Genomic DNA, 16,081 nt, shown 5'->3' with positions numbered 1-16,081 from the left:
CTTAACCCCACTCCTCTTTGAGGAATAGCAATAATTCAGTTTCACTACAGGGATTTTCAGCACTAAAGACATTTCTTTTTTTCCTTATTTTGTTTACAATTACCAGCTTTACCATCTTCACGATGTGCTATAGATCATTGTCTTGCTGCAAATCTCACTCTGGTTTAAGGCTATAAACTAATGGCAAAATATTTTCCCCAATTTCTTCTTTGCAGAAAGCAGAATTTATTGTTACATTAATTATGGCAAGTAACTCAGGTCTTGAAGAAGCAAATAATCCCCACACTACCACTTATCACCACCATGGTATGATGATGAAATAGGCTTAAGTTTAAGATTATTGTTTAAAAATGGGACAATACATACTAATAAACATTTACTGAAAAAGGGACTGGTACTATTTAACCGTTACTAGGTGACCCTCATAACCAAATAGAGTGAAGTTGAGCCACACTGAATAGGTGCTGGTAGAAAATGCCATTGTGGTTAACTGCAAATATTTATTATTTATTGTTTTAAACGGAAGAAACTACACCTGCTATGTTCTGGTCTTTCTGAACCTTTGATCAAGTGACCCTTGACTCATGGACAAAACTCTTAATTATTCTTTTGACTCCTCTGTCCGAACTCTTACCTGGGACACCACGCTTCCTGTATGAAAATGTTATCATTCAATTGGTCAATTATTGGATTGTGTTAACAACAGGTTCTTGATTGAATTTTAAAAGTCACTGCCAGGCAGTGGTGGGAAGTAACGAAGTACAAGTACGTCGTTACTGTACTTAAGTACAATTTTCTTGTATCTGTACTTTACTTAAGTAGATTTAAATACTTTCTACTTTTACTCCACTACATTTTACAGTAAATATCTGTACTTTCTACTTCACTACATTTCTACAAAAGTGTTGCGTTACTCGTTACATCCAAGTCGCATAGTGGGTTTTTTTCCCGTTAAAATGTGAAGTTCAGGGATTTAAGGTGGCGCCGTAAAATTCAATCAATAACGTGACTTAGTGTCTGTTGTCACCCATCGGCTCCACCTTTACTCGCACGCGGAGCTCCAAGACATGCGCAGTGGTTTCCTCTGAGCGTCAGTAATATAATAGTACAGAAGCGCTGCATAAATCATAAGATATGGCGACATGTAAAATCAGCAGCGCTTCGCTTTCACAGACGGTGGGACTGTCCAATTTTTAACGTCACTTGGAAGGAAAGCTTAAAGAAAGGTAAGCTCCGTGGACGTGATGCTAGCAAAGCTAGCTGTATTGACTGAGACACATGTTGCATCTGCGATGACTGACATGTCGCAGATATGGGACAGCGCTGTGACCAAAGTGCAATATTGTAATATGACATTCATGGACGATCCGATTCTTCTGGACGGATCTTGACTAAGTCCTATAGTACTGAAGCCTCAGTGAGAGCCGTTCTTTGTTCTTGTAATGCTCTGCGTACACTGCAGTAGCTATTTTATTTCATTAAAATATATTTATATTTAATTGGTGAATAAATAAAACAAGAACGTAGGAACACAGAGCATGCTCATTGCTCTTTGTTTTCGTCACCTGTCATGGTGGCAGACGTTGCAGCAGGAGGGAGGATGAGAACAGTCACGGTGCTCCTCCTGCTTGGTTACTTCTTGCTTATTGGGCCTTGGACAGTGTTCATAGTTGAGCGTTGTTAATTGCTATGTTTAATGGTGCAGACAATTATTATTTCTGACATTGGCAATATGGGCAACCGCACAGGGCGTTATTTTTTTAGGGATGGCAGGAGACCTGTGTATTGTGGCACAGAGATGAAAGCAAAACAGAATGAAGAAGAGTTTGAATTGATACTGGTTAAATTTATTTCAGCTCTAAGTATTTAATATCTAGGTGGGAAAGTGAATCTTTCAGATCAATTTGAGAAGCAGTTTTGATAGGTGCACTTAATTTTATTGTCATGTAGCACGGGGTGCTGGTTTTGATTTGGCCTTGGGTTCAGTGGTCCAGACTACAACTCTGCTACGAGGCTCTTTGGTTCCATGTCCTCCTCTGCCAGTTTAATTTCTATGTTACAGAGTAAACGCAATAAAAACATGCTTTATCTGTGGCATATGATCAGTACACTTAATGATATTAGTGATTAGGCAATGCATTCAGCAAGTACTTTTACTTTTAATACTTAAGTATTTAAAAAAAAAACAGTACTTTTTTACTTTTACTTAAGTAAAATGTTAATGTGGTACTTTGACTTTTACTTGAGTACATTTTTGTCTGTGTATTTGTACTTTTACTTAAGTACATTTTTTGAGTACTTTCTCCACCACTGCTGCCAGGAACAATTACTACCTGACTTATAGAGTCAGGATCAAATCACTGACTACAGTAATGTTATCAACTTAACTCTAAACCAACCCCTTTTTCAATAATGAGAAATCTAATGTACAACTATCTCCAGTCAGATTATAGTTCCAAATCACTGTGCGTTTTTATTTGTGTCATTTTACTTGGTAAAAATATTTTTTTTTCTGTCCTCTTGTGTCAAGAGGAGTGAAATCTCATGTGTAATATCAAGCAGCAACACAAATGTAAACAATGGAGGGATGGCGAAAGATGCATGTTTTCCAGCAGGAAATGCATGTATTATCATGAGTTTGTGTCAGCTAACAATGACAATGTCACGATTTGTTGTACCCTTTGTGCTGGTGACAAAGTATTATTTGTTACACCCTTGAAAATAGGGGAGGCAAAGAGTGTCTCTGTTCTTCTCTCATGCAGCAGTTCAATCCAGTTCAGTTGCTGATTTCTGAGTAAAAAAAAGTAGCTACTGGCTGTCCTAATAGTTGCCAGACATCACTAGATGACATCATCTCCTAATTTGGTTAAATGTGATCTGGGCAGTAAAAAAAAGGAGTTTTTATTTTGTTATCAAAATACTCAAAACAATTAGAATTATGAATAAACATAATTTAATAATGTAAATTTTATAATGTATAAACTTTTCCTAAACCTACCCTACATAAACTAGTTTTGTGTAATATCAAATTCAACCAAAAGACAGTTACCTGAGTCACACACTGTGTGGAGGAGTCAGTGACTGAGACTGTGTGAACCAAATGCAGAGATTTATTTACGTGGGACAGTTTCTGTGAGAAAAAATATTAGGAATATTAGGAAAAACTATTTTTACATCATATTTACTGTAATCCAGAGCGGGATCATCTGCGGCTTTGCACATGCATGATTCAATTGCAATGTGCAAATGGAATATGTCACCTCTCTGCTCTACTGCAAACTGCTGAATGAAGAGACAGCAGTCACAGCAGTTCCCAACGCTCATTCTAACTTCAGTACTATCATTGCTTTCCTGTTTTGTTTAGTCTCCATAAACCAGTAAAAAAGTTGTTAAATTTGTAACTAGTCACTTTTTTAAAAAAAGTTGCTGGAGGGGTCTAAAATGTCAGAAAGACCACTAAAGCACCCTAGTGGAGAAAGGAGCCATTGCCAATCAATCCCAGAATAGACTTAGTAGCTGACTGTTGATTGAACAGAATAAATTCCCCAAAATAAAATTATACAAATGCATGAAATTTAAGAGAGCTGAGACTAAAATGGAGGAAGTCTCCCACCAACCAAACAACAAAATCTAGACTTTGGTGCAAAGCCAGTAGTGAGAGAGTTGAAGAAATTGGTCTGACAGTATGTAGTAGAGGAAATGCTGCCCTTAAACAAAGTTAATTCCTCTTGGTTGTTATTTTTATGTAAAGGCGATGGGGGCTGTTGTTAGCAGTTGCTGAAAGTAAGTTCTAATCTAACAGTTTTAAAAAACTGACTTAGTTTTATTGACTACTTGGTTTTAAATGAGTAGTCAGAAATCAAGTTTCTTTTTCAAGGTAACTAGACCATCACTGTCTGAGAACATAAAGTAGGCTAAGCGATCACAAAAAATAACACATCATGCCACCCTAATATAAAGAAAAATAAACATATATGGGTAACACAGTCATTCACTGTTAAGGCATGTAGACATGGCCAAGACAATCTGCTGCATTTCAAACTGAGCATCAGAACGAGGAAGAAAGGTGATTTATATGTGACTTTGAAAGTGGCATGGTTGTTGGTGCCAGACGGGTTGGTCTGAGTATTTCAGAAACTGCTGATCTACTGGGATTTTCACACACAACCATGTCTAGGGTTTACAGAGAATGGCCAGAAAAAGAGAAAATATCCTGTGAGTAGCAGTTCTGAGGGTGCAAATGTCTTGTTGCTGCCAGAAGTCAGAGGAGAATGGCCAGACTGGTTTGAGCTGATAGAACGGCAACAGTATCTCAAATAACCACTCGTTACAACCGAGGATGCAGAAGAGCATCTCTGAATGCACAACACCAAACCTTGAGGCAGATGAGCTACAGCAGCAGAAGACCACACTGGGTTCCGGGGAGCTAAAAACAGGAAACTGAGGCTACAATTCACACAGACTCACTAATATTGGACAACAGAAGATTGGAAAAACGTTGCCTGGTCTGATAACTCTTGATTTCTGCTGTGACATTCAGATGGCAGGGTCAGAATTTGGCGTCAACAACATGAAAGCATGGATCCATCCTGCCTCCATCCTGTATCAGCGGTTCAGGCTTGTGGTGGTGCAGTGGTGTGGGGTATATTTTCCTGGCACACTTTGGGTCCATTAGTACCAATTGAGCATCATGTCAACACCACAACCTACCTGAGTATTGTTGCTGACCATGTCCATCCCTTTATGACTTCAGTGTGCCCATCTTCTGATGGATACTTCCAGCAGGATAATGCACCATGTCATAAAACGTGAATCATCTCAGACTGGTTTCTTGAACACAACAATGAGTTCACTGAACTCGAATGGCCTCCATAGTCATCAGATCTCAATCCAGTAGAGAACCTTTGGGATGTGGTGGGAGATTCACAACCTGGATGTGCAGCCGACAAATCTGCAGCAACTGTGTGAGGCTATCATTTCAATATGGACCAGACTCTGAGGAATGTTTCCAGTAGCTTGTTGAATCTACGCCATGAAGGATTAAGGCAATTCTGAAGACAATTTTTTCTGAAATTTGCGTATTTATGATAAGCTAATGTGTTTTTGCTCTTTCAATTTGCACATTGTTTTTGGTTAATAGAAACATAGCTCCTTCTGTTGACATCTCCAAAATACTTACAAATGTCATCCATCAGTTTGTGATTTAAGGTAGAGCTTTCTTGGAGTGGCCAAGTCACAATTTGGAATTAACTGTGATGCTGTGGCCTGACCTAAGAAAACTTCTTGGTGGAAATCCTTCAACTGTGACTGTGATCCAGAATGTCTTCACAGTGACCTTAAAGACTCAATAGTAGACATTGCAAGCACTTGTTGGTAGTAACAAGATTTTCAAAACCAGCTACTAGGTTTAGTGGCAAATAACTTTTTCACATTGTGCCAGGTTTGTTTGGATAACTTATTTCCTTTAATAAACCATCATTCAGGAACTGTATTTTTGGTTTTCTGTCAAAAGCCAATGAAATAATTTGCCTGTTTCAGTGTTAAGGAGACTGTTTAATTCAATAGGAACTAAGCAGAGCAGTTAGTGTAACTACATTTCTGTGTCAATTATTTTTATCTCATCTATTTTTACTCTTTCCTCTTTGTTACACATGTCTTTGACAGCTCTCCTGGGAGGTCTTTGTCACCAGAATGCCTCTTTCTGTCTGCACCATATGAACAGGTCAAAGAATAAAGAATGAAGAGGCATGAAATAAATATTTCTCATGTGTTAAACTGAAAGCCAACAAAGCTGCTCCGATGTGTCAACAAATACTGATGAAAATACTTAAATGTCACACTATTCTGTGAAAATACAGAAACATGTTTTTTAACAGCAGGGTTTTAGTTTAGTGTTTGAGATTGTAGTGCTGGTTCTGTTGCATATCCCTTCATGTCCATAGCAGTTTTATCGAACAAACAAAAAAACAATGTAAATAATTACATCTATTTTTATAAATGTAATTATTACTAGTATATTTTTACCCCTCACATCCATTCCCACATTGAAAAAGAGTTTATTCAACAAAGTTGTCATTCACCAGGGCATTGTCATTCACCAGCAATGCGCTTTTACTCTCTCACACAGAAAATCTGCGTTTTCATTCCACTGTTCTGCTAATGTTGAAAAAACACAATTTTGGATTTGATGTGTCTCCATTTAATAAGGAAGGAAATTAAAATCATTTGTGAATGAGTTAGTTCACATGAAAAGTCTTTAAATTCATGGCAGCAATGGATGTAAAGATTAACATGAGATATATTCATAATTAATCGATGGTCCTAAATAATGGTGCTAGCACTCATCATTTGTCAGCCATTGGAGACGTCAGCATCTTATTCAGGCATTAGAGCCTCAAGCCCTTTACACTTGGGAGCGGCTGTGTATGCAGCAGTTTGGGAAATTTGTAGTTGGTGATTTTACAGAAGAGTCATGGATTCAACATGTTGGAATGACAGACAACTTTTTATGAACTGTGTGATGCTGTGAGAGTTTTGGTGGAACAGCTGCGCAATAGAAAAAAGAAACTACTAATCGCGACAGACTACTTTCTGTAGTCTTCTTCGTGGCTTTTGCCAATAGTAATATCTGGGTGTTGATCATATGTTGCAAAAAAAGTGTTACCATTGCAGTTCTGTGAAATACATTATTTCAATATAGCCGAAAAACCACCTCGTTCTATTGAAGAATTGAAGGTGGCTTTACTCTCAAATATATAATTAATAGGAAATAACACACAGAGATAATATTGTCTTAAAAGTAGAGAGGGTCTTGACAATAGTTACTAATTTTGGTAAATTCAAGCTGGTGATGTCCTAGTCTGAGTTAGACGACAACACAACAGGACAACAACCGATGGAAATGAAATGTGTGTCACAAAAGGAGCCCGGAGGGACGAAGGCTGCTAAGTGTTGCTAGCTGGTGGTAAGTTTGCTTATTAATTATCTTCATTTAATTATAAACAGTGCAGTAAAGATATATAACTTACATTAGTTTCATGAATAATTATTTTATCAATTTTATTGTGACTTGTATGATTATTACAATAAGAATCATTCAGCTTCATGTTTTAACTGCATGGAGGCTGTTTGTTGCGACTTATACTTCAATTCATAAACTAACCTGGTTTTAATTAAGCTCCATAAGACAGAGAGACTTTGATATTGTGAAGTTGTTGTTCTAACTAGTTCATCAATGTTTTTATCTTCAACATATGTTTGCAGTCTAACTAAGCAGATGGAGATGAAAGAGGAAGCCAGAGAAATCAGGTATTAGGAAACCTAAAGACTTTCTGTCTCAGAAGAAGCTCTGACTCCACCAGATCACCAACCAGCTCTGAGGATAAACCTTCACATTGTCTTCATGATGTAAGTTTGTCTTTTCAATGAGGAGCTAGCTACATTTTCAAAAACAAAAACTGCTGTGTTACCAAGTGCTTAATAAACATGATTTGATTTAAAGGTAACTGGAAAGAATTTTTCTCTTCTTGTTAATGTAACATTTATCTTTCATACATTTTATTTGCTGTTGACTTTCAGGGCCCTGTGATGGACTGGTGACCTGTCCAGGGTGAACCCTGCCTCTCATCTGATGGCTGCTGGAGATGGGCACCACCAGCCCCCCTCACCACCCTGCAAGGATCAGTGTGTTCAGATCATGGATGGAGAGTTTTTAAGGTATTTTGTCTCCTTAAGTCCACACTTAAAACAGCTTCATAGTTATTGCCAACATCAACTGACTCTATGATATTGCTGACTATTTTTTTCTACTTCTAACATAAACAGGCAAAGAAGACACCCAGAAATGTTTTTCCACCCCAGGCATCCGGTCCCAATCATCATCAGTTCTCATGATGTCACATACATAGCGAGTCCACAACGTCTTAAAATTAAGTATTATTTTTTTATTTGCCATTTTTCTGTTCTCTTTAAATACAAATACTTTCTCTGTTTAATTGCTCTATTGTTCTTTTTTGTAGATTCCTGTAAGGTGCAGTGAACGGGAATGTTCTATCGTTGATCCTCACTTTCATGTTTTATTGTCACACTTAAATTATCAGTTTACACATCAAAAGTGAACACATGAACATGAAAATTTAAGTAAAGTTCATAAAGTTGTGAGTAAAATTGGACAATTTTAAATGTCAGTAATAAAACAACATATTTGAATTACCTTGGGCATCTTGGTGTAATTAATCTTTCCATGTAATTTTAGCCTAAAACAATGTAAGTACTGTAGTGTAGTTATGCATGTCATTTAGGTACGTAGGAATAAAGACTTTCACGCATAATTAAAATTGTAGTTTATTATCAATAGCAGGAAATCAAAAATAAAAATTAAGTGTAATTTAAATACATTACTAATATATTAATAGTATATTTAAAATATATTTGCAGTATATTAAATACATATTTTTAATGTAATTCTGAGACAGAATTATTACACTCAAAATATAATAATTATATACTAAGTATACTAAGCACAAAATTAGTTGTTCCAAAATAGTACAGTTTAAGTACATCTATAAAAGTATACTAAAGTATGTTAAAATTTAGTATACTAAAGTATACTTTTTTTCACCTTAGTATGCTTTTAAACATGTGTATATTTTAAAATATATGCCCAAAATAGATTTTTTAAAATTCACTTAACGCTTACTTTGAAAGTAAACTATTAATTATACTAAAATTTCAGTATGTTTTAAATTACATCTCAGTGTATACTTTATTCTAATAAAGTATGACTTTTAGGAGCCTTAAAAATATTTTACTATTTGGTTAAAACGGCAATGAATAATAAAAAAATAACAATCCTTATAGTGGAACTTGATGTAATGTTGTTTAACAAAGTAGTAAATAATGTATTCATGCCTCAAAACGTCAAACATTGACAGTTTAGTGGCAGAGGTTCTACAACAAAAACAATACTTGTCCTTAACACTAAATGTAGCAGGTATCTTCAGTTCTACTTCTCTATGAATATGATCTGTTGTTTTCAGTGTTTTCACTAAAACCCAGAAGCTCTCTTTACCCAATCCAAGCACCATAAAAAGAACAGAATTATTGTGAAGCCGGGGAGAAGAAGAAATGCTGTTCAAGTTCACCATTTTTAATCGCATAATAAATATTGCCTTAAAAGTAGAGAGGGCTTTGATAGTTAGTGGTTTTGGTAAATTTAAGCTGGTGACGTCCTAGTCCGAGTTAGACGACAACTGGACAAGAACTGGATGGAAATGAAATGTGGGTCATGAAAGGAACTGAAGGGACGAAGGCTGCTAAGGTGTTGCTAGCTAGTGGTAAGTTTGCTTCAAAATTCTAATTATCTTTGTTTAATTGTAAGCAGTTAAACACATATATAAACAAACTTAAGTTGGTTTAGAAATAGTTATCAATTTTATTGTGATTTTTATGACAATTATTATAACAATCATTTAACTTTATGTTAATACGGCATGGAGGATCTGTATGTTGTGACTTAATATAGTTTTCTTCATAAATTTAACCTGGTTTTAATTAAGCTCAGTATGCCAAAGATAATTTAATATTGTGAAGATGTTGTTATAACTCGTTTTTATCTTCAACATATTTTTGCAGTCTAAGCAAATTAAGATGAAAGAGGAAGCCAGGGATCAGGAATTAGCAAACCTAAAGACTTTCCTGTCTCAGAAGAGGCTCTGGCTCCATCAGATCACCTCACTAGTTCTGATGAACCTCCACCTCGTCTTGATGGTATAAGGTTTATTTTTATTTTATTTTTATTTTTTTGCAATGAGCAGTTGGCTACATTTTAACAGCAAAAACTGGTGTGTTTCCAACACTAAGGGTGCGTTCACACTGCAGCCTGAAGTGACTCAATTCCGATTTTTTTGACGTAATGCGACCTGTATCCGATCTTTTCATGACATCTTGAACCACACAGGTCAGATTCTTTTCCGAATGTGACCCATATCTGACACGTATCCGATTCAAATGCGACCTAATGTTCAGGTCGCATTCAGCCGAACAGAATATCACTGACTCTCAACAAATCTCACTATTCTGCATCCTGATATTCGGGAAGAAAAACAACAATCACGATGGACTATCTGAGGATTAAGTTGTTAATATGCTGCTCCGGCTGGACAACAACTTCAAATATGTAAGCGATGCTCCACAGTTAGCCTCCATGTTTAGTTCCACAAACACTGAACACTTCTTCTTTTTATGGTAGTTGGCAGAACACTGAGAATGCTGACGCGATTGTGCCCTCTACTGCGCATGCGGGACACTTTCAGGTTGTTTGCCTGTTCACACTGCAGAACGCGTACAGGTCGCATTCTTGGCAGTGTAACCCTGCAAAAAATCTGATCTGAAAAAAAAAAAATCGGAATTGTGTCACTTCAGGCTGCAGTGTGAACGCAGCCTGAAGTGACACAATTAGTGTTTATTAAGTGCTTAATAAACATGATTTGATTTGAAAATCATTTGACAGAATTTATTCCCTTTGTTATTCTACCATTTCGCTTTCATACATTTTATTCAATGTTAGCTTTCAGGGCCCTGTGATGGACTGGTGACCTGTCCAGGGTGAAACCTGCCTCTCATCTGATGACTGCTGGAGATGGACACCACCAGCCCCCATCACCACCCTGCAAGGATCAGTGTGTTCAGATCATGGATGGAGAGTTTTTAAGGTAGTTTGTCTCCTTAAGTCCACACTTAAAACAGCTTCATAGTTAATGCAACAACTGGTTTTATGATATTGCTGACTATTTATTTCTACTTCTAACATAAACAGGCAAAGAAGACACCCAGAAATGTTTTTCCAGCCCATGCACTCGGTCCCAATCATCATCAGTTCTGATGATGTCACATACATAGCGAGTCCACAACGTCTTAAAATTGTAAGTATTATTTTTTTATTTGCCATTTTTCTGTTCTCTTTAAATACAAATACTTTCTCTGTTTAATTGCTCTATTGTTCTTTGTAGGTTTCTTTAAAGTGCAGTGGTGCAGCGAATGGGAATGTCATTGATCATCACTGTTCTTAGGAAGGAGAATTATTACTGGAGTAATACTGGAATACTGTGACATAGTATCAGCAAATACTCTGTCCTTGGTGAGGGATGCATAGTGGCACAGTTGGTAGCACTGTTGCCTTGCAGCAAGAAAGGTTCGATTCCCAGCCCGGGGTCTTTGCATGTTCTCCCTGTGCATGCCTGGGTCCTCTCCAGGTGCTCCGGCTCCCTCCCACAATCCAAAAACATGACTGTCAGGTTAATTGGTCTCTCTAAATTCCCTGTAGGTGTGAGTGTGTGTGTGCATGGTTGTTTGTCCTGTCTGCCTCTGTGTTGCCCTGCGACAGACTGGCGACCTGTCCAGGGTGTACCCCGCCTCTTGCCCGAAACATTCGCTGAAGATGGGGACCAGGACCCTCCATCCATTTTCTTGGACATCCATCCAAAAAAATGGATGGAGAGTCCTTCATGAAATGTTTTTCACATTTTCTCTAAAGTGTATCTATTTTTTTATTGTGCTTATTTCCATAAGCATGTTGCCTGTAAACTTTTAATGTATTTGCAATTTGTACAGTTCTGTGACAGTATATTGGCAATCAGGGGCGGATCTACTGGGGTGGCATGGGGTGGCAGCTGCCACCCCAAATGAGAGCCTTGCCACCCCTGTTGCCACCCCAGCTGGCGACTATGAATTCAATAAATAGTTATGGGAAATCGGACATTAAGCGCACAAATCTCTTTTTTCTGACAACATTGACTGCAACACAATGTAACCTGACACTTACTGCTGAGTAGCGGGACGTGCGACAGAAGGACAGAGCGCGAGGCAGCAGCATTAATATGGATGGATATAAATTACTGGACTGGACATTACGTGACTTATCGTGCGCCACACCTGCGCCATTGCTGTCCATTGAGTCAACATTATGGGTGGTCAAGAAATTACCACAGTCACGCAAAGAATCTGAAAATGGACGCAATATTTAGCGGTTAATTCAACCCTATGAATGAGATAACAAGGGATTCAGATTTAACAAGTGAGGAAAAAGTTTTAACTTAAAGAAAACATCGAACAAGTGAGCAGTGGGTCAGTTATTCTAGCCTAACTGTTAACCTTCTATTGACTTTGATAACCTTAGCATGTGCTGCGCAGTTCGGTGTGTTTTGGTTCTATTAGCACTAAAACAGGTCAACCCACCCACCAAGTCATCACTAGAGCAGCTGTTTAAATCAGCTAATCAACCACCGCTGTGCTCAGGCGAAAACTTAATAATCATAATATAGACATTAAGCCTGACAGCATAATGTAACAGACTGAATGTTCTGTTTTGGTGTTTTTGCTAGTTTTTTGTGTGGGAAATGTTTTTCGGTATTGATTCCCCTGATCGGTAATCTCTGCTCCATCTGCTCGTTGAGCTGTTGTCCATCGGTTGCCATGACAATGGGTCAGTGTAAAGCCGACACACAGAGCGAGAAAAAGCAGAATAGAAGTGGTGTTTGGTTCTTCACCTGTTTATCAATTTTATTGTACCTTTATAGTGGCGCACTGTCTGCAGCCGCTGCAATTCCTAAAAGTTAAACAAGCTACAAAAACTGAACTAATCATCAAACTACGGCTCCTACAGCATATTTAACATAAAACGATTGACCAATGTAAGAGAAATTTGCCCCTTCTTGCATCTTGACAGAACTAAAAGAAGCAAAATTGTTTATAGATTTGTATCACAGAGAATTTATCAAACATCAGTTTTCTCTTTATTTTAAGTCTGATAAATGATGGCGCTACGAATATTTTTGCTAATGAGGCTATGAAGCTTCAAGCTGCTTCGCCAAGCTGTCTGTGCATATAAGCAACACTTCAGGTGCCATTGTCTCATCACTCCCAGATGTGACCGTCTTGTTGCAGAGAAACAAGCTCAGGGCTCCCGTTAGTCATCATCGTGAGTTAAAATGTTCACGAAAGTAAAATGTTCGTTTATGTGGCGCATCAGTATCTTATTTTGAAGGGATATGTAAATGTTACCATAACGACCAGAGTCAGAGAGCATTTGGGCAGTGGTCGAGAGGAAATGAGTAGAGCTTGTGAGTCTTAAGTCTGGTTTAGTCGGCAAGATTTGAGAATTGTTGGCCGATTCTCCAAACCTCTGTGAAGTACAACAGGTTCGATTGGTTCGTGTGTCCAGCCACACGGCACCAGCAACACACCGCACGAATCGATTCCACTCACAAACATCCCGATTAAAGAAGATAATCCAGTAAAACTCCCAACATAGCATATGGGCATTTAGAATAACCAAACACGGATGACGATGTGGAAGCAATAGTGATAGTTTGTGGACTCATTTTCAGAGATAAAGGACGTAACAAAAAGAAAAGGTGGTGGATAAAAGGCGACGGGAGCAGCCGCTCTATTTGCTGCACTATGATTGATTTGGAGGTGACTGTGTTTTTTCATAGTTAACATTTTTAACTGAATAAACAAACATATAATAATGACCTTTACATATAACATTTCCACATATCTCCGATATCCACCGGACTCTCAGTTGTGATATGTCAGCTGCTTGGGATTCCCCTCTGTTCTTACGTTACCGCGCTGATTGGCTACCTGTCACATTCAACAGGTTGTGCTCTTGTTCCCAGCTGTGATAAAAGGGCCAAGACAACCAAATCGGGCATATTCAGGCTTAAGCGGGAACACCAATATGCAGAAACCTTATCTGACGGTTCACCACCCCCAGCCTCCCCACCTTGGCCGCAGCAAAATTTCCAAGTCTTGACCGGTCCACGGTAATAAAAAGGTTGGGGACCACTGATGTAACGTACAAAGTGGAAAAGAAGAATAAAAGCCATTCATTAACTAAAAAGTGTACTTCATTAGCAATTATAAACCAAAAGCATACTGTGATCACACTACTGATATATAAAATATGTAATGCTTATTTAAAATACATTTTTAATATATTTTAACTAATTTAATCACAAAAATAGTACACTTAAGATATACTAATCAAATATGTTTATATTACATAAAAAGCCATATCCTTCAAGTATACAAAGTATAACAGTTGTTCCAAAATAGCATGTTATAGTTCACTTAGAAAATCACAATTTAAAATGTACTACTATTTAATTACTATTAGAAAACACAAAGTGCAATATTAATTGTTCCAAAGTAACACACTTCAAGGATACTGATGATTAGTCTGGCTTCAAGTATGCTAAAATTTAACATGCTTAGTATATTTTTCACCAGGGTAGTAACTTTAATAATTACTTAGTTCCTTAAAAACTAATAAAACAATGTACAACCTGAATACCCTACAAGGCAATATAGCTTTCAGCCCAATTCTATTCTATCTGCACTTAAAATTTGATCAAATGAAACTCTTTTTACGTTTGTCCTACTCTCTTCACAAACATGTTATCAAATTGACTGAAAGGCAACAACCTCTGATTTGAAAAATGTCTCTAAATATTTAAAACTTTTTTCTGCGTATTCCTCTATGTACTAAGAAAATTAAGTTGGAGTTGGTGATCAAGTCAAAGACTGAGATGGTTTGGACATGTACAGAGTATAGATGGTGAACACATCGGCAGAAGGATAGTGAGAATGGAATTGCCAAACAGAAGACTTAGAGGAAGACCAAATAGAAGATTTAGGATGGAGTGAAAGAGGATATAAAAATTGTAGTTGACAATACACGAAAAAGCCTAAAGGAAAAGAATGTTAAATTCAAGTCTTTCTTGAAATTGTTAAATTGTCAACAGGCCTAGAGTCGAACACATGATGGCCTCGTTGAGGACTAAGGCGTACGAGTGCTTTTTAACCTTTGCCACCACCACACCAACGTTTACATCTTGTAACAGTTGAAGTAAAGAGAGGAGTAATAGTCAGATATATATTTTCACCTGTTTAGCAGGAGAGAAGTTGTCAGAGGTTTCCCGATGGAATTTGATGATGGCTGTAATGGTGAAATTAGTTGGGGGACCCTAGGGTTTCTTGCTGCTTTTCAAGTCTCCAGATTTGAAGTGGAGATTTTGCTTGAGATAAGTTTTGTTCCCATGCAGCGTGCACAGTGGACCCTAACATTTTAGTCACCGCGTCAAATTAATGTTGGTACTTCCAAGCATTTGTGGCGACACTAGATGAAACTCAGATTTTGTGGAATTTTAGTTTTAATAAATTGCTCAACAACGCCACCCTGGGAATTTCACCCAGAGAATATTACCTTTTGTTTAAGGCACACAGGTTCGGTTATGCAAGGTTTGAAACAGCTGAGACAGTTTCAAATTTATAAAAACCATTTATTAAATTCTTTTTTAAAATGTTCTTTTTAAAACCAGTTTCTTTAAGAATGAAACAAAGGAAATCGAAGGAAGTGCAGTAGCTGAAGTTACCGGCCGGAGGGGTCGCTATAGGGACGGCATCCACCAAACCAAAAAAAACCTTTAAACACCAGACGCAGTGAGAAACAACCCAAACGCAAGAATCACAGCACGCAGAAGAGGAAGACACCATCACTACACCAACACCGCCGCCGGACCTCAGCAACTGCAAACAAACAAAAACAGTTAACCAATATAACAATCTTAAACCTAATAAAAGAAAAACAATATAAGCCTGACTAAATAAAGAACGAAAAGGGCTGTAAACAAAATAGAAACTAACAATAGAAAATACAAATTAAAAACATCAGGACCAGGCGTGGCCCTCTCGCCACGCCACAGCAGGAGGTGAAATGGGTGAGCCGATGCCACACCCCAAACACCGCTTCAATGAAGGCGGATGACGCTGCCGCAGACCAACTTTAAAACGAACATGCAGAAATCAGGGAAACGAACGTAGACAGAGCAGCAATGGTCCAACTGTGGGGGACCTATGAAAATTAATTAGTCACCATTTTAAATAGAACTGGAGCTTAGATGAGCGTTAGTTTATTACCTGCCGATCCACAAACAAGCACACACACACTCGCATAACTAGAAAGAGGAGGAGCGCAGCGCAGTGGCTTTTCACCTATGATCACACTTCAATTTAGATT

The 16,081-nt window shown here is 37.7% G+C and overlaps 1 protein-coding gene and 1 long non-coding RNA gene across 8 annotated transcripts in view; both read left to right on the top strand.

Moving 5' to 3' along the window:
- The window catches only part of LOC103478802 (glutamate receptor, ionotropic, kainate 2), a 549,772-nt gene that overhangs the window by 77,628 nt on the left and 456,063 nt on the right, over nucleotides 1–16,081 (top strand). The gene's annotated exons all lie outside the window — the stretch shown is intronic.
- Nucleotides 8,806–13,998, top strand: LOC145547681 (uncharacterized). Its single transcript, XR_014083985.1, has 3 exons — nucleotides 8,806–9,768; nucleotides 10,568–10,712; nucleotides 10,817–13,998. It is a non-coding gene; the product is annotated as an uncharacterized LOC145547681 (long non-coding RNA).

This window comes from Poecilia reticulata, chromosome 16 (genome assembly GCF_904066995.2).
Source record: "Poecilia reticulata chromosome 16, P_reticulata-male-v2, whole genome shotgun sequence".
Taxonomy (NCBI): Eukaryota; Metazoa; Chordata; class Actinopteri; order Cyprinodontiformes; family Poeciliidae; genus Poecilia; species Poecilia reticulata.
This window is presented reverse-complemented; position numbering and strand designations above follow the sequence as displayed.